We start from the raw sequence: 26,802 nt of genomic DNA, 5'->3' as shown, positions 1-26,802 counted from the left end.
TTTGGAGCTTCATTCTGGCTATAGTTTTCCAACGTGCTGGAGCTGTGCAAGGCTAACTGGGACAAATCATCCTCAAAACCAGGCCAATCTAAGCCTATCCAAATTAGATAAGTATTGAATTATACTGATCTGGAATAGGAATTCTAGTTAGAGGAGCAGGGTTATTCCATCGCTTCTAGAACTAATCTTTGCTGTAAAGATAGGGAAGGAAAGAGTTTCTCCTTCTAATATAGACAGCGTGATTAGGGTATAGTGGTTTTATAATCACTTTTGCCTTCTGGAACCAGGGATAATTCTGTGACTAAAACCTATAGAAATTTGTTTCATTTTCTGCAACTTTAAGATCTGTGCCAGGTTTACAACCTTGTATGAATAAACATCCTTTTTTGAAGTTATCCAGACTCAGTCGTTCAATATCTATAGGACAGCTTATAGGGATTTGCAGTTCGCCCGGATAAAGGACAGCACGTTTCAGTTTTATAGTTTTTTATTGTCCGGCGGACGGCACAGTTTTGAGGTAGATCAGCGGTTTTTCCGCTTCAGCTAGCTTGCACGGCTTTATAGTTTTTTATAGTTTAGGAAGTTTTAGTATAGGCTGCGGCTTTTCCGCCTGAGCTCAGTCTGCATACCTAAAGACTCTACCAGCGTCTGAGGCAGTGGAGCCCACTCTCAGACCTGAAGGAGTCAAATAGTGGGGCTCTATTTCCTTGCTATTTGGCTCGCGTGTGCGCACGTGGCCCAGTGGCTTTCTGGGTTTGCACAGGCTGTGCAGTTCCCAGCAACGTCCAGGGCTCCCTCGGCGGTAGACCTCGAGCCGCGGAGCACCAGCGACAGTTCTTTGGCTGGCTCTGAGGCGTGAAGCCCACCAGAACCAGGCTAGAACCTGGACAGGCCTGGCAACGCTGCTGCGAGTTCGGCCGGAGCACTCGGCCGGCTTCGACCTGCCTCATCGTCCTGCGGTGGTGACCTGCCTCATCGTCCTGCGGTGGTGACCTGCCTCATCGCCTGGCGGTGGTGACCTGCCTCATCGTCCTGCGGTGGTGACCTGCCTCATCGTCCTGCGGTGGTGACCTGCCTCATCGTCCTGCGGTGGTGACCTGCCTCATCGTCCTGCGGTGGTGACCTGCCTCATTGACCTGCGGTGGTGACCTCCCTTCACAGCGGGGAGGAGGCATCTCTTCTCTCCTCCTTTCCAAAGCCAGCCTCGGTGCTCCTTCGGCGGCAGGCCTCGAGCCGCGGAGCACAAGGTGCTTGAAAATTTGGCGAAGTCGCCATTTTGGCAGTTTACGTCACTCGGGCAAGGGAGGTATCAAGTGGCAAGTTGCTGTCAGTTGGCATTTTGCAGCTTGCCTACCAAAGTTTGGCGCCAAAGGTCACAATCTTTGTAAAGTATAGTTACTTAGTGATATATACTGCTATGGTTAAGTGTTGTGCATTGTGTTATATGTTGTATTTGCTTTTGTTGTAAATTTACTTGCTATTAAGAATACATAATGTCTATGCAATTTCAAGACGATACAGATGGTATACCTCCTTCTGAGGCTGAAAGTAGGAATGAAAGGCCCCAAAGGATAAAGCACCCTTCAGCCAAGATGCTAGCCCATCTAATAGATGAAAAGGAGCTCCTCCATGTGAGGTTAGGTTCGGCATGGGAGCGAATTGTAACATTGATGGACAGAATTGAGAGCTTGGGTATTACAAGGGTGCCATCCATATTACAGACAGACCTTGAAGAGACCTTCGGTCTCTGGACGGGTTTGGTGTCTAAGATAGTCCAGGTCCTCGAGCGCATTAACGCCAAGGATTCAGAGTTAGAAATAGTGAGTGTCTTAGCTGACACTAATGAGAAAGAAAATAAGGTGAGGGCAATTCTAGATGCCTTGGAATTTAGTTCTCCACCTGTTAATCTAAGGTCTGAGCCAAAAGGAAATCAGTCTTCCTTATGCAGCCATGAGACCAATCTTTTGAAATCACCTGCTGTGGCACTTAGTCTTAAGTCCAACCGCTCTAGCCAGGTATCTAAACTAAGGGAGCGTGCATCGTCTAAACACAGCCACTCTAGCAAGTCTTCTGCTGCTGGGAGTGCCATCTCTTCCCTAGCTGCCTTGCACATTAAGGAGGCTGCACGTCTGGAGCTAAAGAGCAAAGTAGCGGGGGCGGAGGCTGATGCTAAGGCAGCTGATCTCACCCTTCCCTTTAAAGAAGAAGAGCAACGACTGCAAATAGAACAGGCCCGTAGACAAAGCGAAATGCAAATAGAACAGGCTCGTATAGAGATGCTTAGAATAAAGATGGATGCCGCAGCCAAAAGGGTAAGGGCTGAGACTTTGGCCAAGGCCCTAATTGAGCCACTCACAGAAGAAAATGTAAGCCAGTTACCAATACAGGACCCTTCTGCCAAAGTGTTTGCGCACCTTGGCAGCATGTACAGCCAGTTTTCGGATGAGGAACAGGGAGACTTCTCTCCTTACCCAGAGCAGGGCCCCAAAGTCACTTTTGAGTTTCCTGCAGAGCAGAGCGTCATAGCGGGGAGCTCACCCTTGCTCGAGCTACCTGTGCCTCCTGCTAAAACCCTAGGTCAGTCAATCAGGGCCTCAAGGCCGAGCGCTAGTTGGCCCCTACAGACAGCTGCACAGGGAACCATCGATTCGTCAGAGGTCGATGTCATCCCTCCAAGAGGCCAAAGGTTGACGCAAGGTACACGGTGGGAGTCCACTCCACAACAGCAAACTCCTCAATTGTTCCCTTCGACGCCGGAGTCCCAGCTTGTCTCCATCATCAGAAGTCCCAGAAGAGATCTTAAGGACAAGGGTGTCGAAAAGTTTTCGGACAAGCCTGAGGAATTTCTTCTCTGGAAGGCCACCTTCCAGAGAGCAATCAGAGACTTAAAGTTATTGCCTGAGGAAGAACTGACTCTTCTGGCTGCATGGTTGGGCCCAGCCTCATCCTCACAAGTTAAGAAGATCTACGCAGCCCACGTAGCCGATCCCGACAAAGCCCTGGAAAAGGCCTGGGCCAGGTTGCAGCAGAGGTATGGGGCCAGCACAGAGATTGAAGCATCTCTTATGGACAAGCTCCAAAGGTTCCCAGCTTTAAAACTCAAAGACTTCAAACTCTTGTGGGACCTCAGCGATCTCCTTGCGGAATTAGAGTCGGCCAAGGAGAATCCAGAACTGCCCGGTTTGAAGTGCCTCGATCAGCACCTGTCCCAGAGGCAGATCTTGACCAAGCTGCCCTTCACTTTGCAAGAACGCTGGGGACAGGAGGTCTTCAACTACAAGGAGGCCCACTCCCAGGCATACCCTCCATTTTCTCATTTGGTCCAGTTCATCACCAGGGCGGCCAGAGAAAGGAATGATCCGCAGACGGGCCTCCCCACCTTATACCAAGGGACCCAGCCAGAGAAGGCACCTGAAGTGGACAAGAAACCACCTAGAGAGGCCAAAAGTGTTAAGGCTGTTGAAACTCAGCACAGGGCCAACGAATCCAAGTCAGAGGTGAAGGAGGTGCTCTGCCCCATTCACCAAAAGCCTCACAGTTTGGCCAACTGCCGGGAATTTGGCAAGAAGCCTTATAAAGAAAGACAACAGATTGTACAGAAGCTGGGCATATGTTTTAGGTGCTGTGGAGCAACTCCACACTTTGCATCCAACTGCAAAGAAAACATCAAGTGTGAGAAATGCAACAGCCTCAAGCATTGCACCGCAATGCACAACTCCAATATCATCTCCCACCCCAAAGAGAACGCTTCACCAAAAGAAAAGTCAGCAGTCGAAGACACTGACAAGCCAGCCGCACCAGAGATGCAGGTGGAAGTTTCAGCAGTCGCCTGTACAGAGCTGTGTTCTGACTCGCACCAGTACAGAGTTTGTCATCCTATCTGCCTAGCGGATGTATATCCAGCCAAGAGCCCTTGGCTTAGAAAGAGACTCTATGTGGCCCTGGATTCACAGAGCGACGCCTCCCTGGCTACTCCAGAGTTCTTCCGCATGTTTGACCTTAAAACCAAGATGGTCGACTACACTATGACTACGTGTGCAGGAAAAAAGAAGTTGCAGGGTCGCATAGCATCTGGCTTTGTTGTCTCCTCTTGCGACCAGAAGAGACAGTTCAAGTTGCCAGACCTGATTGAGTGTTCCTCCATCCCTCGGAACAGAAAACAAATTGTAACTAGAGAAGTTGTGGAGGCTCATCCACATTTGCGACGGTTAAAGAATGCTATACCAGCCTTTCGGCCAGATGTGGACATTGCCCTTTTGCTTGGCTCGGACTGCCCGAGCTTGTTCTGTGTGAACGACCAAGTTAAAGGACCTCCAGGTGCACCTATCGCACAACAATTGCCATTAGGCTGGACAGTCATAGGCCCAGTGTGCATAAACAAGATGCACCCACCATCGTCGTTGGACTCCAATCAAGCACAGGTGCTTAAAGGTGGACGTCCTACACTTGTGCGCAGTTGCCTAAGTCATATCTCGGTCTACTGCCAAGCAATAACTCCAGAGTATTCCTCCATCTTCAAAGTCTCTGAGAGAGACGAAGCCACAGCGCTCTCGAAAGATGAGCAAAGGTTTTCGGACATTATGAATGCTCAAGTCTCACGAAGTGCAGAGGTGAAAGCCTGCAAATCAACCACAGAAATCAAGATGGGCCAAAGATCTTGCCTGGAACCACACCGTTTTGAATGTTTTTCGGAGTGGCACAGTCTTCTTAGAGCAGTTGCTAGGCTTATACATCGCTTAGTCTGCAAAGATAGTCAGCCTTTGCAAGTTCAGGACATGTTGAAGGCTAAGGGAGTAATATTCAGGTCAGTTCAGAGGCATGAGTTTAGTCTAGAAATAGCCAGGTTAGAACAAGGGCTTGACACCCCCAGTCGGAGTTTCTTGCGTGAGTTAAACCCATTTCTAGGCAAGGAGGGTATTTTGAGAGTTGGAGGAAGGTTAGCCAAAGCTAAACTCAAGGCGTGCATAAAAAACCCCATCATCATACCCCCTAATAGTCACACTGCATTGCTGCTCGTTCGGCATCACCATGAAAGGATCCATCATCAGGGTAGAACTCTGACTGAGGCGACCCTTAGAAATGAAGGCCTGTGGGTGGTAAATGCTAAAAGTTTGGTCAGCAGTGTTATTTTTAAGTGTGTCAAATGTCGGCGACTCAGACGTAACTGTCAAAGTCAGTTAATGGCAGAACTACCTCAGGATAGGACTTTGACAGACCCACCCCTTTCCCATGTGGGAATCGATGTGTTTGGTCCTTGGGAGGTTGTCACTAGGAAAACCAGGGGTGGTGTTGTAAATAACAAAAGATGTGCGGTTTTGTTTACTTGTTTGTCAGTACGAGCTGTCCATATAGAGGTTGCAGAGGGAATGGACACTTCATCATTCATAAACGCATTGAAAAGGTTCATAGCCCTCAGTGGGCCAATTAAGTCAATTCGATCGGACTGTGGCACCAATTTTGCATGTGCAGACCTTAGCCAACCACTTCTGGAAGAGGTGGAAGGCCGAATACTTAAGCCAGCTTCCAACCAGAAGACTCTGGCAAACCCCAGAGGACAATTTCAAGGTGGGAAACCTTGTGTTGCTAAAGGACAAAGACTTGCCCCGCTATGCCTGGCCTATGGGCATTATACTAAAGACCTTTCCTTGCCCTGACGGTAAGGTTAGAAAAGTTCAGGTAAAGACTCATAGTAAGGACAAAATGTCTGTCCTGGACAGACCAACCAGCAATTTCGTGTTGCCTGTCCAAAGTGTGTAAGTTTTATACTGTTTTATTGTTGTGTATACAAAGGTGTTTGTATGTTTTTGATTGGTAAATTCCCACATCCTGGGAATTTAGCGGGGAGTGTTCCGTCCCCCAGGACGATGGTTTGCCTTACCTATTGGTCGTTTGTTTGTTTTCCCTCCTTTGCATCTTGTTTCAGCCTCTGGCTGCAAAGCCCAGGAAAAGTGGCTTGGAATCTGCAAAAGCTGGCTGCAGTTTTCTTTGCAGTGATTGGTCAAAGAGTGCAACATCTTAGGACCGCCCTTTTTACCAGGGTCTAGTCTCCATTTTGGAGCTTCATTCTGGCTATAGTTTTCCAACGTGCTGGAGCTGTGCAAGGCTAACTGGGACAAATCATCCTCAAAACCAGGCCAATCTAAGCCTATCCAAATTAGATAAGTATTGAATTATACTGATCTGGAATAGGAATTCTAGTTAGAGGAGCAGGGTTATTCCATCGCTTCTAGAACTAATCTTTGCTGTAAAGATAGGGAAGGAAAGAGTTTCTCCTTCTAATATAGACAGCGTGATTAGGGTATAGTGGTTTTATAATCACTTTTGCCTTCTGGAACCAGGGATAATTCTGTGACTAAAACCTATAGAAATTTGTTTCATTTTCTGCAACTTTAAGATCTGTGCCAGGTTTACAACCTTGTATGAATAAACATCCTTTTTTGAAGTTATCCAGACTCAGTCGTTCAATATCTATAGGACAGCTTATAGGGATTTGCAGTTCGCCCGGATAAAGGACAGCACGTTTCAGTTTTATAGTTTTTTATTGTCCGGCGGACGGCACAGGCATGACTGCATGGAGCACCGTGAATAACTTACAACAATACTATTAAAAATATCCCTAACCTCTGGCCACTGAGGTTATTTGTAAAAATAAGTTATACAAACTCCTAAGACACTCTATTTTTCATTAGGCCATGTTACAGTTGCCAGGACCAGTAAAGCATTCAGAGTTAAATATTACTAGCAGTGCCTATTATCATTAATTGGAGAAGGCCGGGCTCCACAAAAAGGTTTTAATTTGTGACCGAAAGGCCAGTAAGTAAGGAAGGGGCTGATCATACCTCTCTAGGAAGGGAGTTCCAGAGCTGTGGGGCATCACTGAAAAGGCCCTCTCTCTTGTTCCCACCAACCTGCGACGGCAGTGGGACCGAGAGAAGAGCCTCTTCTGATGATCTCAGGGCTTGAGTGGGTTGGTAGGAGGAGATACAGTCCCTCAAGTAGGCTGGGCCCTAACCGTTTAGAGCTTTATAGGCTAAATCCAACACCTTTAATTGCATCCAGAAACAAACTGGAAGCCAGTGTAGCTGCTTTAGGAGCCAAGTAGTTATTTCTCTATATCCCACTCCCATAAGCAGTCTAGCAGCTGACCTTCAGACCAGTTGAAGTTCCCAAACACTCTTCTGGGGCTGCCCCACATAGAGTGTGATGCGACTAAGGTGTGTACCACCATGGCCAGATTGGGCTTTTCAAGGTACAAGCACAGTTGACACACAAGCGAAGGCCCCCCTGGCCACCGTCAACACCTGGGCCTCCAGTCCAGGAGGCCCCCAGACTGTGAACCTGCACCTTCAGAGAGAGTGTGACCCCATCCAGCACAGGTTGCAACTTAATACCCTGATCAGTCCTCCAACTGACCAGTAGTATCTCTATCTTGTCTGATTTCATTTTCAATTTGTTCATCCTCCTCCAGTCCATCACAGCTGACAGGAACTGGTTCAGGATCAGGACAGCATCTTTGGCATGAGATGGAAACAAATTGTAGAGTTGGGTGCCATTTGCCTACAGATAGCACCAAACTCCAAAACTTCTGATAATCTTTCCCAGTGGTTGCATGTAGATGTTAAACAACATGGGGAACAAAACTAAACCCTGCAGAACCCCACAAAACAAAGTCCATGAGGTCAAGCAGAAGTCCCCCTGCGCAACCTTCTGAACCCAACCCTCTAGGAAGGACCGGAACCACTGTAGCACAGTGCTTCCAAGTCCCATTCCTGCGAGGCGGTCCAGAAGGATACCATGGTTGAGGGTACTGAAAGCTGCTGAGAGGTCTAAGAGAATCAGAAGGCACACACTCCCCCTATCTAGTTCTGTATATTTATCATCCACCAAGGCGACCAATGGGACCCTGGTCTTGGTCCCATAACCAGGGCTGAACCCAGATGTCATGATCTCCAATCTTTGACATCTCCGGTCGGCTGACAAAGAACAGATGCCAGCCATAAAACGGGCCAGCCATAAAACCTCAATTACCCTCTGGTATCTGAGAGCCCCTATATAAATGGGCTAAAGAGAAGGTTCTGGTATTCTGTACAATAAAATCTGTTGGAATCTATCAGCGTGTGTCTTGGTACTTTTTCTGGTGGAAAACTGACCCACAGCACAACGGGAAAAGATAACCCGACACCAGATTGGGATGGATCTAGATAATCTGTGTCATCCAGGAACCCCTGGAGTTGTTAGGCTTGGTTCTTAACCTACCCTGAGGATGGAGCAGATTCCCTACACTTCAGTATGCCAGGGACCTGACAACAGAATTGGGTCCCTGGCTGAGGTGCAGGCTGGAACTTTCCTACCTGAGATTTAAGGCCTGAGCCACAGTCAGGACTGCAATCATGCCTGTAAGCCTGGCTTAGTGCTGCCAGCTTCATATATCAGTCTTCTGTTTGGTTCAAAGACAACAGAAAGGAATAATCTCTTCATTATCTTCATTATCTCAGTGGCTAGTTAAGTTTTTTTTAAAACTTTGTAAATAGTAATCTACATTGATTTATAGGATATCAAGGTTTGTATTGTAAGGTATTATCTGCAGGATTTTCAGAAATTATATATGAAATAATCTGCATACATGATTAAATAAATGATCTGAGAAGAGTGGCACTGGCAATGTACTCAAGAGAAGTATGGTAGATTTCTATGACCTGATGGTTTCATTGGGTTTACTTTTTATTGTGCCAAATTGCTATATGTGTGTGTGTAAAGAAATCCCTGCAAAGTTGGTTTGCAAAAGATCTCTGAAAAAGAGCTCAGCCTTTTTGCAGAGGCAAAGCCACGCCTAAAACAATGTATCTGTTTGCTGGCAGATGGCTGAGATTGTCAGTTGGGAATTTGAGTTTCAAGAGAGAGCACAGGAAAGAAATGCTCTCTAGCTATGGTCAAGTAGTAATTTGAATATGCTTTGCTGTATATATTTGAATGCTGATTGATTAGTTATTGATTTTATGTAACTACATGGACATTGTACGATTGCAGAACTGTTTTATATTTCAACTCAACAAGCAAGAGTAAAGTTCCTTTTGTTCTTTCAATTCCTCTGCCTGGTCTGAGTCTTTTGCACATGGTGTTAACTGGACGCTGCTGATTCCGCTGTACACTCACCTGGTAACACTATTGACTGAAGAAATTCCAGGAATTCCTTGTCAGGAAAAGACACATATACCTAAGTTAGCATTACTAGCGACCAAGCAAATATATTTTACTTTCCCAGGCATCTTACTATCTCTAGTGGTTTTATTATCCTGGAAGTTTTAGTGTTCAAGTGATCATAACCAGCATGAGGTCTTTATTGTATATTATTATTGCATCTTTAGATTTTATTGTTATATACTTTTGTGATAGAAACCTACATCCAAATCCATGTCCAAATAGAGTAGACTCATTGGATCAATATTAATCAAAGTCAATATTAAATGGATCTCTTGAATCAACACTGATATAAATTTCACAGATTCAATAGTTTTCAAAGAGGTAGTTGAATGTGTTTCAGCAGAAAGGGAAAGAAAAAAGGAGGGAAGAAAGCTTTGTGGTAGACACACACAAAAATCGAACAACTTATTTCAGATGAATTGATTTTTGATCTGAACATTTTTTGTTTTTGATATTAATATTATGTACATTTGTTGATTTCAAGAATCATCAGTACTAATGGACAACTACTTCAAAGAGCTCTATCATCTCACACAGATTGATGGGCAATCTTACCATTTGCATATTTCTGTATCTCATTGTACTCTACCTCACTCTCCCAACTGAATGTGTATAAATACCTGTAAGCTTGACATCACAATCTAAAATGTAGGTGAATATCTACACAAGTTAATATGAAATAATTCTGTATCAGAGCTGGTACTAGAATTTTTCCTTCTCCATAATCTCTCAGCACACACTTTTTTCCTTTTATGGATCCAATAGTGAAGTGGAGATCAAAGATTTGGGGGTCCCTCCTAGCAAAGGAGACACGCACCTTTTGTTTTGCTCATTCATAAAAGGCAAAGCTTCATTCATAAAAACACCACTCAGAGCATGAGGAGGTGAATCGGGGCCATTGTGGCAAAAATCGAGATAGCAGTTACACTTAGAAAGGGCTCCTAAGCAGAATGAAATTGGTCCAGAGCAAATCGGTGAAGTTGTGGATACTGAGATCCGAAGGGGGGGGGGGTTTCCCAAAATCTGCGGTTGAAAGAACTTCAGTTTCCCATTCACGAGGTGATCTCGGATCGCCTCGTCCAAGCTCATGAAGATCCACAACTCGGGAGGGGATCTATATTGATATTTTGGTTAGTGGGGACTGCTTGCAAAAAGAGCTCTTTTTGCAAGCAGGAAGTGAAAGCGAATTGCAACAGTTTTATGGAAATTGAGATGAGCGCAAACCCTCAGAGTTGGTCACGACTGGACTTAACGTCAGGGGAAAACCTTTACCTTTTAACCTAGAAGGACACACTAGAGATCTCCAGAAGGGAGAAAATTTAAAATGCACCAACCACCTTCCTAAATTCCCATGGATCCAGTGATATCTATAACAACCATAAAAATTATATCTATGGAATAACCATGAAATCTGATTGAACTAATTTCTTCCTTTTCTTTTTTGTAAAATATTTTAATGCACTATACTTTGAGGTAAAAAGCCTAAATACCCTGAAGGCAACAGATTCCATCTGATCTTGGCAGCTAAGCTGGGTCAAAACATTAGCCTTTGGATGAGGCTAGTAGAGGTGTGCATTTGTATAGATTTGCTGTTCATTTTGTGTAGTTTCATTTGTGTCATCTCATTTTCATATTCTTGTCCTGCTAACAAATACGGGCCACCTATACGACATAAATTTTCATTTGGCTTACGAAAGCGATGTATCCTCCTTTTTACCACCAATTTATAACATATTCGGTTTGCAATATGGTGTAATACTCACAAACCCATTGTTAGTGCGCCCCTTGACTGAGATCCTTTTTGAATTTCCATTTAAATTTAGTATTATTTCATCCTGAGACACACACACCACCAAGATGTCCTGGTTCATGACGTTTGAAATGTGAATTATAAAGTCCATGTCCTTGATTAGAGTAGCAAAGCCTTCCTTTGTCAACAAAAACATTCAAAATCCATAAAACAAAAAAACTTTTAATGGGTCAACAAAACTGCACAAAATACATTGTACAAACTTTTGAAGCTCCACTAGCTTTTTCATTTCCCTCTCTCCTGTAGATTTTTAACATTTTCGTCTAATGAAAAAGCTAGTGGAGCTTCAAAAGTTTGTACAATGTATTTTGTGCAGTTTTGTTGACCCATTAAAAGTTTTTTTGTTTTATGGATTTTGAATGTTTTTGTAGTCCCTATTATGATTGAAGGCAGTTTTGAAGTCTTGTCAAACATGACATTCAAAGATTTGAATGCAACATTAAGCAGTCTCCTTGTGGAGAGAAAAAGTGGTGTAAAAATAAGCAAAATAATAATACCCAGCACTTGGTTCTATCAAAATCTGCTGCGCCAACCTGATTTTGCTCATAGTAGCTCCTACTACAAGGTAACTGCTAGCTTCACATTAAGGCAGCAGCAAGCTGATAGATTAAGTTGAGAATAAAGTTTGAATAATTGTAAGCATATTGAAGAAAGAGCAATGGTTCAGGATGCACTGATACTAACTACCTTTTAATTCTTTTTTTAAAATCTTCCTGAAAGGAGTCCTGGAGTGGCCATTTTGGACAAAGTTGGTTGTAGTAGCCATTGGATTCACCGGTGGTCTCGTTTTTATGTATGTACAATGTAAAGTCTACATTCAATTGTGGCGAAGACTGAAGGCTTACAACCGAGTGATATTTGTTCAGAACTGCCCAGATACGGCCAAAAAACTAGAGGAGAAAATTTCTTCTTCCATTCAGAACACTGAAATCAAAGACACTGTAGTGGTGCCAGTATCACAAACAAGTACAAACTCTCAACCATCAGGAGAAGAAACTGCTTCTGACGGCATGCCAGTTTGATGAAGCGGCATCTGTTATTCTTCACTGGAGAATAAAGTAATGTACTTTCTACTGTTCCGCCACAGTAAAATGTCAGAATACGCTACATATTTTTGAATGAAGAGCAACAGGAGAATAACCAGGAAAACTGATCGAGTGAAGGTGCACATTATGCTTTTCACCTTTCTTGCTAAGTGTAGTCAGAAGTGACAAAAAAGAAGAGACAGCAGAGACCACTTCTAAGGGGCAAACAAACATAGCAGCACCACTTTTGATAGCGGAAAAGCCCTGCACTTACAGTTGTACTACTGATGTTCTGTTTACAAGGCGGGGCGGGAGAGGGGGGAAGTTGGGGACCCTTACATGTATTTGCTACTATGGTCTTTTTGCTAATAATTGTAATCTTGAAAGGGAAATACTTTAAAGCAAATTTTTAAAGATTCATATTAACCTTTAAAAATCATATAATAGACATATATCAAAGCACAAATTATCTAAATTTCATAATGCAAGAATTTAAATGCTGAGGTGGCTCAATGAATCAATATAGCATCTAGGATTTAAATCTATGTAAAAGAAAACTTTCTCAGAACAGTAAACATTTAAGTTTAAATTGAGCAACTGTTAATTAGGTAGGCGGAAAATATTTTCCATGATCCCCAGTAGATGGTAATTACATCCCAAGGTTGTTTTCCAAGTTCTGTTATCTGGAGAAACAACTTACCAAGTGTGCTGTTTGTTTTTTAAAGCAGAATAAAGTTAAGAACACTGATGGGAAGAATATTCCTGCCACCTCTAAAATGATTCTGTTTAAAGGGTAACATGTTCAGCAAACAGAAGTACTTGTAGTCCAGATAAGTGCATTAGCTTAATGCAGATGACTTTGAAACACTTTCAGTACTTATTTATTAGTGTGTGAAATATGCAAAAAGGATGGAAAATGGAAATCATTCATTTATTTTAGAAGATCAGGATAGGAATGACTCTGAAGCTGCTAGGATAGTCTTTACAGACATAATGCCAGTATCTCTCTCATGTACACATGGAAAAGATAATGATTAAAGGTTCAATACTTCAGATATTAATACTGCTGTTCTAGCATAGTAATGTAAAACTGAAATGTGATTAAATAAAACACAGAAGATACACATCAGTATAATGGTGTACTCGGCAGCCATAACATATGGGACAAAAGGATGTTAGCATCCCGTTTCAAAAGGCAAAACAATCTGATACTCTGAAGAGAATCAAGTTTCTCTTTTATGCCACAGTTACACTTGTTGAATATATTGTGAGTTGTGCCCAAGTAATGTGAATTATACAAGAACAGTGTTATTAGTAATAAGGGAGACTTGGAGGGCAAACTGCAGTGGTTTGTCATTTTAAAAAAAGACTACATTTCATGTCTCAGACTTTTATGAAAATTGCAGAGGATGAAAAGCTCATCTGGGTAACTGCAGCAAAGTAGATTGCCCCTTAGTATCAGGAAGTAACATCATTTATTATCATATTGGAACCAGGGCCTAGTTAAACGTATACCAACAAAGCAAATAATAATTCTATAGGGTGATATTTTGCCAAAACGTCTTAAATGCAAGACGTATAACTAACCTGTCATATTTCAAACAAAAAAGAGAAGTGGCCAGTTAACATTTAAATGTTTGGTTGAAATTACTCCCACAACCTCTTTGAGATTAGATCATGATGCATGTTGAGTAAGTTCACAAGTCACTAAAAAGTAAGGTCACGGTTTGAAATAAATTCCAAACTGGGTGGTTTTCCTGCTCAGATGTGGAAACAATACAATAATGGTTTGAGGTAAATTGTGATTTTTTTTTCTTCCTTCTACCCAGCTATAGACTTTTAGCATAATACCATTGCTTTGCATAAACAAATGACACAGAAGGCAGAAGGTTTAAAAAGCAACCAGTTGCATGAGGAAAACTAATACCATATAAATTGCCTAATATTATAGTATAAATGTGGAGTCAGACAACTAGTTTTCCAAATTATCATTTTGAAGTGTGTCTATACAGTGCAGCCCAAAGCAAACTCCATTGTATAAAGGGCACAGCATGTTTTGACCTGCAGGTTGCTATGCATATGAAAAAGTCAGTTACTTAGTCCAAGGCCAGTGGTAGTCTGAAAACATGGAAATTTGGGCATGACTATACTTTGACACACATTGAAGGAAATAACCTGTATAACCCCCAATTTTAAAAGGTAAAGGGAATTTATTGAATAAATGTATGCCAGCCCACATTTTCAAGGCAAATGGTGATATTGGTTTTATTACTGAAAAGCTAAGAAGGAAAAAAGTATTTGATATTCATCTTCTGAAACTCAGTGCACATAGTTGAAAAGCAGCCATTGTAGGAATTGTTATCCCTTTTTAAAGAAAACACCATTAAAATGGCACTTGTCACACAGAGATTGCAGTGTTATATTTTTTAGTTATCACCTGACAGAGAAACCAAAAGATACATCAAAGAAAAGTGTTTTATATAGTGAACTAAGATTCCTACAAATATGATGAAAAAAATTAACATTAGGTAAAGTTGAATGCCAAAACAATTTTCTTAAATAATTGTGGGGCTGTCAGAGGCTATCCCCTTTGGATTATTCAGTTAGCTTTATGAGGATACCTAAGCAGTCTACTGGTGCTATTGCTACAGCTGGAAAGCAATTGATAGTACGGTTCTGAAACATGTACATCGGTACACACATCCATTACAAAATTAACTGTCAAATTCTGAATCTTGCACTGCAATGCAATCTATGATGCAAATATTTTCTTTCTGTACAATTGTTGGACTGACAGGTTTCTTACTTGTTTGACCCAATTCTCTTTTGCAACAGACCTTAGATGCTTTTGTGGATGACTCGTGTATTAAAAAGGGTATTTGGGAAAGGGGGAAAACTTAATATAATTACTAACTGTTGTGGAACAAATTTGTATTTGTATTAAACAGATGCCTCAAAGGTAGCTGTAATTATTTCTTTTCAAAGAGGAATCATCATGTATTTAGATTTCTTTTGGGAAGTTACATGCCATCAATAGATGGAGACCCTGCTGCGGAAGAACTTTAAGCTTGCAAGACTATCTGTCTTAACTGTGTGTATGTATGTGTATATACACACACATATCAACAGTGCCTTCACACACATACACACCCTTTGATTTTTTCCTAATTCTGTTATATTGCAACCTTGAACTGAAATGGATTTAAGTGGCATTGCTACTCCTTGGTGTATACTCAACACTGTGAGGGTGTAAATTACTTTTATTGTGGCAGAGATATTAAGGAAACATAAACTGGCATGTAAGTGGGCAATATTTGGTAAAAGCACCTTCAGCAGCAATTATAGCTGTGAGTATTCCTGGGTAAAGGTCTCTTATCATAGAGAATTGTAGAAATAGTAGCTCCTTGGTCTTCATGATACGGTTTGCTTAGGTATAGCCTCCAATAAACTCGGTGCCTTTCAGATACAGGAGTATGTTATCTGAGGACATCTAATGCCAAAACTGCTTCCAGATGGAGCCTGTTCATCCACCTTGAGTTCTGGAGGCAGTACATTGCACCAGAGCCTATTTAGGCATGCCACAGCCAAGGAGCCATTCTACCCATGCCACCAATAAATGTCAGATTGTTTTTGTTTCCTTTTGTACATTAAAATCATTTTGTGCCTTCACAGTGATGAGTACCTTGTGTTAACCAAGTGATTCTTACAGATCGTATACAACAAAGTATGAAGAGGTCAAGAAAAGCTGAGAGTATTTTTACCAGGCACTGTGTGTATCATTTTCTAAGTTTAAAATTGCCCCACAGTTCCTTTTTTAAGGGTCTCCATATATATGGTGTATCTTATTGCATGAGCATTATGTGGATACACATGTGCACACACTTTATTCTATAAGATTAAATTTCAGTACGGCTGTTTGTGAAAATTGTTTTAAAGTTCAGCCTTAACAGTATGAAATGAGCAACTTGTATTTGACCGCTTCAGAGAGCAAACAACTAGAAAAGGATGTACACCTGTTTTGATCTGACTCAGTAGCCACAGACACTTTTCTCTTTCTCTTACATGCCATGCCAGCTCCAGAATCTCAATAATTCTTTAAAAATACATATGAAATACATCAGCTATTAACCATGAACAAATCAAGGTTTAAGATCCCAATTAGTAAACTGACAGTAAACCAAAGTTTGGGACATAATAAAGACTGCACCAAAGCACTGATGCTTGTGCATGAAGGGAGGAGCAAACATACAGGTCCAACATTTATTTCAACTTAAATATTATTTTTAAGCCCGAAATCCATGGCCAACTGCTATATTCTCTGAATCCAAAGTGCACATATACATGTTCTTGTTTTTCCAAGCAATCTTATTCTTTTCAGTGCCAACATGCTGCATCAATGACACTGTACTGACAGTACAAGGTACTTAAGACTACTGATTAAACAGCGTTGGGTTATAACTGTTTTCCCAAGGAATGTGTTTAGCAAATATATTTATACACATATTTTCCCCTAACCTCAGTGTATTCTCATAAAATATACACTAATTACAGTATTTCCTACTCCTAAATCATTTTTAAAAAGAAGATGCCAGGGACGGAGCATGGAGTGTACATCTATATATATAAAAGAGTGATGGAATCGTGGCACCGAGCAAAACAACAAAACTAAAGGCCCCCCAACCTCGAAATTTGACAACACAACCCATCATCCACGCCTCTAGGTTGATACAACAAAAAATCCCGTCAAGAACCTCCACGGGGCCTTAAAAACCCACCCATCAGCCTGGCTGGAAGGCCCCATGGTGGTCGGAGTAGGAGCCTCCACGCGGCGGGGCCTGTGACGCCTGCCAAAGAGGAGGGTCGCGGAGTAAGAATAGTCAGGCCACCACCACCCCGCCTGCAAAGAGCCACCGCGACCTCCTCCATGCGCCACAGGCCAGAGGGAGGCCGCCCCCCCCCCCCCCGAAGAGCCGCCTCACCAGCTGGAGGGAGGCCGTGAGGCCCCAAGGTTTTTTTTTTGTTTTTTTTTTTTTTTTTTGAAATGGAGGCTTGCAGAGGCGGAGACAGGGGTGGCCGCAAAGCCGGGAAGAGCCCCACACACACACACCGTGTCCTGAAGGCCCTGAAGAGCCGGCAAGGGCCCAGGCCTGCCACATGGGCCAGGCCTACAGAGTCAAACGGCGGCCTAAGGCCGTGAAGGCCTAGGCAGGGCCACCCGGAAGCAGGGCCTTAGCTCCTTGCACCCCCTCCCTCCCCTTTTCCCCTCTTCAAAGGAGGGCCCTACCTTCCCACCCTCACCTGCCTGGGCCTCTGTCTCTCTTCCAGGGATTGGAAAAAGGAGCCACGTGCCAGTACTCTCAGGCAACAAATATAATACCTAAAATTACTGTGCTGTAATAATACAAAACAATATAATCTCTAAAATCAGGGCATTACATAAAGAACAACACTCTGAAAATGGGAATACCAGACAGGAAACAACCAGGGCCAGCTAACACTTCCCAAGAAAGGATGCCCCTATGTAGAAAGCAGTCAGTCTTTCAAACACCGAGGCTATTCACTGCAATTCAAATTGGCTAAAAAACCATTTCCCTACAACGCAACTACCCAGCCTTCCAAGCACCAAACCTATTCCATTGTATTCCAGCTCACCAAACAAGGATTCACGTAAGCAGAAAACACCCAGACTTTAAGGCTGCAAGGCTATTCACTGCTATACCACCTGGTCAACAAATGATTCCCATCAGCCACAGCAACGCGTGGCCGGGCACAGCTAGTATGCAAATAATGCTTAATGACAGGGGTTTCAACTCATGATTCCTGCATTCCTTTTGGAACATGTGTTCCTAAATACAAATGTTTTTATTCAATAAGCGGGCATTCTGTTTAACTATCTTTAACACACTAACTTCAGCCATTCCCTCCCCTCCAATATAAGTAAGTTGAATACGTGATTTACCTTGTTAAGTAGAAGAAATCGTACGCTACCTAACAAGAAGATGAACAACAAGAACAAAACTTGGCAGCACAAATCTTCACTTAAAACAGATGGACAGAATCATGCAGCTGAAGTGATATTTAAACATCCTGGGATCGTACTTCACAGAAGGCTCCCCACAAGTAAATCAACTTGTGAATCCCAGGAGCACTCAAGGAACCATGTATTTACAGAAAACAACAGTATGAATTGGGCTGTTCTTGGTTTTTTATTATTATCAACTTATTCCTCTCAAGAACAAACTAAACTGTGGCAGAATTAAATGTGAAGCATATAATTTTTTCACAGTGCTTCTGATTTTAATTAATTTCCTTGAAAAAATATTAAAATAGTCTTTGATAGAACACTACAAAACATGAAAGAGTAGTAATGTTTCCAGTTCCTGCTTATGGTGTTCAAGTCTCTTCTCCGGCCAATTTGCATTGCTTCCTTCAGTGATTGTAAATGTCTTAACCAAATGTAGGTAGGGTTATGCCACTGAAACATCAAATTTGAATTTTAATAGTATTACTTTTACCTTTATAAACTTTACACTGTGCTTCAAAATACAATATAGTATACCATGTCCAGAATCTCACATCATTACCTGAATAACAAAGTGTAGTGCTGGGCACACCAAGAGGCAAGACTTGTCGCATCTTACAGTGAGATTTAACCTCGCTTCCATATATTAAAAAGCATATTTGCAATTTGCTGAAGCTGGTATCTATCTATAGTATAGGCGAATGCCTCAGTCTGTGTTTTTTGTTGCATTCAGGTCCATTTCAGCTTCCTCACTTGTCTTCTCCATCATGCTGTTCAAGGCATCTTGACTTGTTATCTTTCTCATTTTAATGTTTGGCAGTTTCTTCAGGTCACCATCCCAATCTCTTAGAAGGAAAAAGGAACAAGCGATTTAGACAATGTCTTTTTTAACACTGATTTTTTAAATTAATATTCATTACTAAACATGCATAGTTTGAGAAGGTCTTCCATTGACCAAACATTTCCCTGAAAACAAACCAACATTGCCCTGTATTTTGATATTTAAAATAAAAATGCAAAAAAAAACTTGCTACTTGAAAATTTTTCTAGACATTCTGCCAATCTAGACAATCTTGAAGGCAACACTCAACTTGTTTAGCCTACCAACAAGCAAGACAACAAATGAGGAATCTTATTACTTGATTATAAACTCTGATCTGTTTCTCCTAAAATGACACGACCTTGGGTTTAAAAGACTGCACAAAGGTGTAGAAGGTTCATAGTGAAGCTTAGACTACTTGATGCCAGTTTTCCCTCTGGCAAATTTAGCAGATTGACGTTACAGCAAGGGCCTTGAGGAAAGGTTTGTATTACAGTTCTTGTTTTGGGCTGTACTCATCTACTTTGATTCTTCTAATTTGTAATTTTCTAGCATGGGTACCTGCAAAACAGGCTAAAAAAACCCTTTATCTGAATTGGCCTAGTAAATTTGTACCTCAAAGACTACTATTGTTTTGCAACAGTAGTATATAAAGTATGGGAAGTGACTATAGAGGAAACCGCAACAGGTTAGGGGCTGTGTGAAAATGGAATCTACTAAAAAGCGGAAGCCAGTGCTTTTTTTAGCTTGCAAATGCAAGACTAAACACTAGATGGTGCAAGACAACTGAGAAAACTGTAATCAATAAAGCAGCAGGAGTGGTTGAAAAAGCTGACTATATGTTGAAAATGCAGAACATGGCTACAATTTAGATTGGCGGAAACAACAAAATGTCCAAACTAAGTTATCAAAAAGTGTGGGGTGCCTGTATGGAGAGATTTTTCTTTATAGCTTTGGCATACAATCAAATTCTCATGGGAATCTCCAAGTTGTAGCCAAACACAAAAATAGTGTTGGAGAGAAATTTGTCCACGATAAAAAGTGTCCAAGAAAACTGTTTTTAAAGACTATAATTCGACTAAAGCAAAATGAGCAAGAACAGAGTGCCACACAGTGCAGCTGTTTCTAGGATGTGGCACTTTAGAATGTAAACAGAGAAAGGATGCTGCTCTTGAAATATAAAGCTAGTATACAGGCAGTCCGCAACCTATAAAAAGATAGGTTTTATAGGTTTATACTTAAGTTGAATTTGTTTGTAAGTCAAAACAGATACATTTTTAACTGTAAAACCAGCCAAAAATATATATTGCTTCTCTTTGGATAACAAAGAGAAGAATTTACACCCTAGGGTGTTTGTTTTGCTGTCTGTGCTCCTGTTCAGAAGATTTCACCTCACATCCTAAATATCTTGCCGTCACCTTAAATTGTACACTAATATACAGAAACACTGCATGAACACCAAGGACAAAGTAGCTGCATGCAATAACATCCTGCAGAAACCTACTGGCAGCGCATGGGGTGCAGAACCAAAATTAGTAAGAACATTAGCTCTGGCCTTGTCTTTCTCAACTGTTGAGTATACCTGCACTACCTAAAAGAATCCTCCACCTTGTGTAACTGTGGAGCAGAACAGACAACTCCGTATCTGTATGCCTGTCTGCAATGTCCTGCCTCATGTACAGAGAAAGAATTGTTTGAGGCTATAAACAATGTGGTCACTATTGCCCATTTTTGGTCAAAAGATATTTAGACACTTGTGTTTCTTCTATGTTTATCAGTTTTATACTAATTTATGCAATGCTTTTGATACAAAATAAATAAATTACCTCACATTCTGTCCCTATGATAAGTGGATCTTGAAAAAAAATGGCTTGTTGTGGAAACAAGGATTGATGATGGAGCTTCAGTGGAGACTCCTGTTCCCTATGATAACTCTTTCAGGAGTGGATTGTTGGGTGATTAGGCTTATTAACAAATGACCCTCCTCATAAACGTATAGCAGAGTAACTTATTAGCAGCAGTGTGACCCAGCACCAGTAGCCAAAAGTGATAAAAGGAACAAAAACACACAGACCAATGTTATCTCTTCCTTTGGAGGCTTTTCTTTGTAGCAAAATTATATGGTTGCACTATTTACAAAAACAAGGTTTCCATAACACAAAGTTCTTTATACTTCTTTCTTTGCTTCCACACTGGGCTTCTTTCTTATGCAGATAAACAGCATCGCTCTCACAGAACCTCCTCTCACACCAAACTTATACAGGAGCTTCACACAGTAGCTTTACACACAGCAGCCTTCACACTGGGGCCTCTCTCACCGAAGCTTCTCACACCAGGCCTTCTCATACTGAGGACTGCTAACACTGAGGCTTCTCTCACTGGGCCTTCTCTCACACAGAGGCCTTTTCTCACTGAGTCATACAAAATACAGGCACGCCTGCTTATATTGAACTGGAACTTTTGCTGAATCATTGCATCCATTTAACCCTTTCAGTGCTTGACTCACATTTTTGTAATTAAAAATACCTAGCTAATTTTTTATATTTCTGACATGGATTTCCCTTCCAAGGGGTAGATTCTTCTCACTTCCTATTGACTCACCCCCATTTGTAACTAATGTGTTGTTTCTAAGTTGGATGTTTGTAACTCGGGGGACTGCCTGTATTGGCAAAACAACTTTTGCTTGTTTAATTGCAAAGCATCAACCAAAAAAAATGGGGGGTCAAGTTACACATCCACAGTAGTCAAGTTTATAGTTCGGTTAAGATCAACTGCAGTATATGTCCTAAGTTGTTTGGGAAAACTAAAATGCCACTAAATTTTGAGATGAGGGAAAATGTCTGGAGTAGTTTACAAGCCTAACAAGCCTGAGGCTTGTTCATGAATTGTTAACAATAATTAGCACTATCTTTCCCAGCCCACCCCTTTCTGATGTAAGGGACTACAACTCTCATCTTCAGCCAACAAGACCATAGATCCAGTTCTCATAACACAACACACATAAAGGACATGGAGGAAGGCTACTGTGGTGCTACACCTGACCATGAACATTGCAAAATATCCCAAATAACACCAATTTCCAATTCCAAAATACATTTTAGCACTTCTAAGCTTATCTTTGAAAAAAGAAATCAAATCCTATTCTCATAGAGATCTAATAAAACATTTATCTTGGACAAATACTATGTACCTGATCTTTATTAAAATAGTTGCTGGATGAAGGATGAGATAATAACTCACCTGAACATCTTAAGGTGCTTACAGTTCACAATGTCAGGAATTTCTGTCAGAAACAAAAATACTAGGTCACACTCTTTTTAGATTAGACACATAAGTGGTTAGTGGCTTCTGGCATCAACAGTATAAAGAAGAATGAACTAACCTTTGTGCCCTAGAAGAAAGCACAACCCAAATGGTTTCCATGAAGAATGTACAGATCTTAGGATGCTTTGGAGGAAGGAATTCTAAAAGGAAATTTTAGCTGCACTTCGTGAACATATAAAATACTAAGGAAACTTCAGCATCTACAAATTAGAAAATGCATATATTTTCTAATTTTTGCAAGGTGAGGATTGACATTTTGAAAGCTTTTAAAAATTCATACAACTGGTTTAATTCTTTACTTCTCTGTCTATCACATCTTCAAACAGGCGTGTTGCAATAAAAACTATGGTGTATCCTACAGCTTCCATGTCTAAATATTTCTAGCAGTGATGATATTATTGCCGATTTCTTAATTTTTACAGATGTCATAGTGTTATAGATAACATTTTTCATATGTTTCCATTTTTTCATTTTATCTACTTAAGTAAATCATAAAAAACTTTCCATCCAAAACTACTTCCATAGGATTAGTAATAACTAGATTGTCTCTGGCTGCAGGCTCACAATCTAAAACTTCAGCAACTTTCAATACCACTTATAGTACCATTAAATCTAATTTGCTACTTCTTTGAAGATAAAATTGGCCCTGAAAAAGCTCATGTACTGTTCCTGAGCTAAAAATGTGGAAATAAAGCAACACTGGAAAACGACTACTCTCTCTGCCCTTCATTTTTGAACATTGGTAGGATGTTGTAACAATATGGAGCATGCTAATTTGACTGTAAATATAAATAACCATGTTGAAGGTTTTCACAGCTGGAATCACTTGGGTGTTGTGTGGTTTCCAGGCTGTATGGCCATGTTCTAGCAGCATTTACTCCTGACATTTTGCCTGCATCTGAAGATGCCAGCCAAAGATACAGGCAAAATGTCAGAAAAAATGTGAGTAGATCAATAGGTACCGCTCTGGCGGGAAGGTAACGGCATTCCATGCAGTAATGCCGGCCACATGACCTTGGAAGTGTCTTCGGACAACGCCGGCTCTTTGGCTTAGAAATGGAGATGAGCACCAACCCCGAGTCGGACACGACTGGACTTAACGTCAGGGGAAACCTTTACCTTTACCTTAAGCATCAAGGTAAGTTTTGATTTTGTTTTGTTGCAATCCCTGAAAGCTGCTATGCTTATCCTATGTGCTGGAACCTTTCCCAATAAAAAATATAGAGGCTGGAGTAAGTAATATGTGTTCATTTTATACATTGTTTTAGGCACCTTGTGCCATATGTAAGCTGCCCCATGTCTCTTCGGGGAGATGGAGGCCGGGTACAAGAGTTAAGTATGGTAGGAACATAGAGCGCATCTATCTACACTATAGAATGAATGCCATTTATTTATTTATTGGAAACTAAGGAAGTGGGGTTTATGTATCTATGGAATGTCTAGGGTGGGACAAAGAACTCTTGTCTGCTTGAGGCAAGTGTGAATGTTGCAATTGGCCAGCTTGATTAGCATTGAATGGCCTTGCAGCTCCAAAGCCTGGCTGCTTTCTGCCTGAGGGAATCCTTTGGTGGCAGTCCAGTTGAATTTCTGTCAACCGAGAAATGAGCACATGTCTTCCTTGGTGGAAGGAAGCGACTGAAGCCCAGCTGCATTTTAGTCCATCGAGAAAAGACATAGACTCATTTCTCAGCAGAGAGAGATTTTGGCTCCACACAGCCAGGCTTCCCATCAGATTTGGCACCGGGGGTGGGGGTGCTTTTTGGGAGCTCAGTGCAGGCTCTTTGGTTCTTTGATGCCCTTGGCTTCATCTTTGAAGGCGATCTTCTTATATAACTGACCAAAGCCCTTGCTGATTTACTGCTCCCATCAGCTCTAGGCAGCAGACTCAACGATAAAACTACAAGCAGATAAGTTACAAACAGCTGACTTACATACAACTCAAAGACCGGGGGCGAGACAATAGAAAGTGAGAGAAATCTACCTCTAGAAAGAGAAATTCACTCCTGGAAGAGTTATCATGGGGAAAAGGTGTCTCACCAATCGTTGTTTCCACAGCAAGCCAATTTTATTCAAAATCCAATGATCACAGGTACAGAAAGTGAGTACAGGGTCTATCTTGTTCATAACTTGGGGATTGCCTGTATATTGCAAAATGCACATCAACAAACGTTGGAGTCACAGTTTCCTCATTCCTATTCCAGGCTGTGCAGTACCCAAATGTGCAAACACTAGCTTCTCCATTTCTTTTATGGGAAAGTAGCCCATATTCTCAACCCACAGTTCAATGCCCATCCAATATATGAAATTCAGGCAATGGCTGACATGTTTGTTGTCTGAAGAAGAAACTTGAAAAAATATATTTGAAAGCCATTTTGGAAAACTTCCCTAATGGAGAAATTAACATTATTCCTCCCAAAATCTAATCAGAAATTCAGACTGTTAAGAGTAGTTGTGATTGAAGAGCAAAGTAAAGATGCTACCATAATGCAAAAGATTGCAGTGAAGGCAAAATTATCCTGACAATTCAGATAAATTTATTATTATCGCATTGCACGTGGAACGGCTGTAATTCAAGCAGTGCTGCAAAGTAGCTCTGTGTAGTTATATTCATTTTCAGGTAGTTAGAACAGAACACTATACATATCGTCCACTGTGGCTGTCTGTTTCCCTGATACATCTTCTTTAATGCACCTCACTAATGCACGTGTCAGAGGCCCCTTCCACACAGCTGTATAAAATCCACATTGAACTGGATTATATGGCAGTGTGGACTCAGATAATCCAGTTCAAAGTAGATATAGTTCAGTATCTACCTTGATATTCTGGGTTGTATGGTTGTGTGGAAGGGCCCGGAGAGACAGAGGGAGAAACCGAGGGAAAATAGTTGATTTGTAGCTACAATGTACTTTGCCTTCATTCCCATTCTATATTATACCAAGCCAAAGGACAAATGAGAGTACATTCAGTTTCTAAATGGATGTCATACCTATTCAACCTTGGGACTGCACTGTGTGGTGCTGGGCAAGTTATACTTAAGAGGAAGGTAAAGGCAAATCCTCTGAGAAAACCTAGGAGCAAGGCTGTGGCCGGGGTGTCCTCAAGCTGCTTTATGTTTCACAGGGACTCCAGAAGAATTGAGAGGAAGCAAGGTGTGAAGGATAGTATGAGTGACAGATGCCTTTCTTGTATTTTGTTGAAAACTACAAAATGTATGTTCAAAATGTCTGCACATGCTGGTGGTGCCACAAGGCTCTCTACATGCCATCTTCACAGTTTCCAAGAACATGAGATCACAGCCCGACATTTTCACTTAGTAAAAAGGGCTGCCAGGGAGAATCTAAAGGTGAGGCACAAAAAAGTAGGTTTGTCTCCATTTTGAAGTTGAAGTCAGTGAACTTTTGAACATCCTGCAGAACGACTCCCCCATTGAGAGGTTTTGTCCAAACAGTTACAGATATCCTTGTGTGCAAGTTCTTTCTTATGTGAAAGACATTGCATCTGTGTGCCAAGTTTGGTCCAGTTCCCTCATTCATGGGTGTCGCAATGATCTGTGGGAGGTGAATTGGGTGAAGGTACTACAAATCCCATAATCCTTGGTCCATCCTCTCCCAAACTGCTGCAGCGTGTAAAGTGTGTTATTTGAGATATATATGCCAAGTTTGGTCCAGTCCTGTCATTCCTGGCAGTTGCAGTTGTCTCAGGAAGTGAGTGAAGGTATTGCAAATCCCATCATCCATGGTCCATCCTCCCCATACTGCACCAGGTTATAAATAAGGTCATGGGAGTTCTATCTGCCAAGTTTGGTCCAGTTCCGTCACTGGTGGGCATCGCAGTGGTCCATGGGAACCAAAGTGATTGAAAGTACTGCAAATCCCACCATCTATGGTCCCTCCTCCCCCAAACGGCACCTGTGATGTGGGTCATGGGGGTTATGTGTGCAGTGTGGGCCAGGTCCGTCGTTCCTGGCGTTCATAGTGGCCCGTGAAAGTGGCTGCCAATCAGAAAGCTGTTATATACACAGATACATACATACATGCCCGTATACATATACAAACACTGACTTTATTATATATACAGATTACTGAACAAATGAAAGTAAAGAATAGGGACTCTAATTATAGTAAATACTACCCCCACCCCTCCATCCCCCTCTTTCCCATCCCCGTTTACCTTTCCTAAACCCCTTTTTGATTTTTCCCTCCTCCCCTCCCCTTTTTCCCCCTCCCCTTTCCCCTCCCCCCCCCCTCTTCCTTTTTCTTGACCAGAACTGGCGCAGGAACACATTGGAATCGAATCCTTGCTCTCATTTTCATAGATCTTTCTTCTTGTTCTGATTTCAGTTTTCCTCTGATGGCGTAGGATATACAACTTCATGTATTTGTTGAGCTTGTGGGTGTTTTTCACCAACTGTTCAAGCAGTTCTGTATGCTTCTGGATCCATTTGGGTTTCACTTCTTCAGCAGCTGGTGCAGTCTCGGTCTTCCCCTGATTGGCCTGAGAAAAATGACAAAACAAGATCATTGTATCAACTTATGGAAAAAAAGAAATAGAGGTTTATCGAAATGACCATTTTGTTTTACTCTCCCTATCTTTGTGCCTC

General features: G+C 41.7%; 1 long non-coding RNA gene across 2 annotated transcripts in view; it reads right to left on the bottom strand.

Moving 5' to 3' along the window:
• Window positions 1-12,946: 12,946 nt before the first annotated feature.
• The window catches only part of LOC134294841 (uncharacterized), a 30,302-nt gene continuing 16,446 nt past the window's right edge, over window positions 12,947-26,802 (bottom strand). The window contains exons 1-3 of one of the 2 annotated variants that reach the window (XR_010001504.1): window positions 22,261-22,937; window positions 22,119-22,161; window positions 12,947-18,903 (exon numbers count right to left, since the gene is read on the bottom strand). This is a non-coding gene — a long non-coding RNA (uncharacterized LOC134294841). Of the gene's footprint in view, window positions 18,904-22,118; window positions 22,162-22,260; window positions 22,938-26,802 lie in introns of those variants that run through there. The other variant, XR_010001505.1, reaches the window with a different exon arrangement.

Source organism: Anolis carolinensis, unplaced genomic scaffold, assembly GCF_035594765.1.
Source record: "Anolis carolinensis isolate JA03-04 unplaced genomic scaffold, rAnoCar3.1.pri scaffold_25, whole genome shotgun sequence".
NCBI lineage: Eukaryota > Metazoa > Chordata > Lepidosauria > Squamata > Dactyloidae > Anolis > Anolis carolinensis.
The sequence above is the reverse complement of the archived record's forward strand: the minus strand, read 5'-3'. Positions and strand labels throughout refer to the sequence as shown.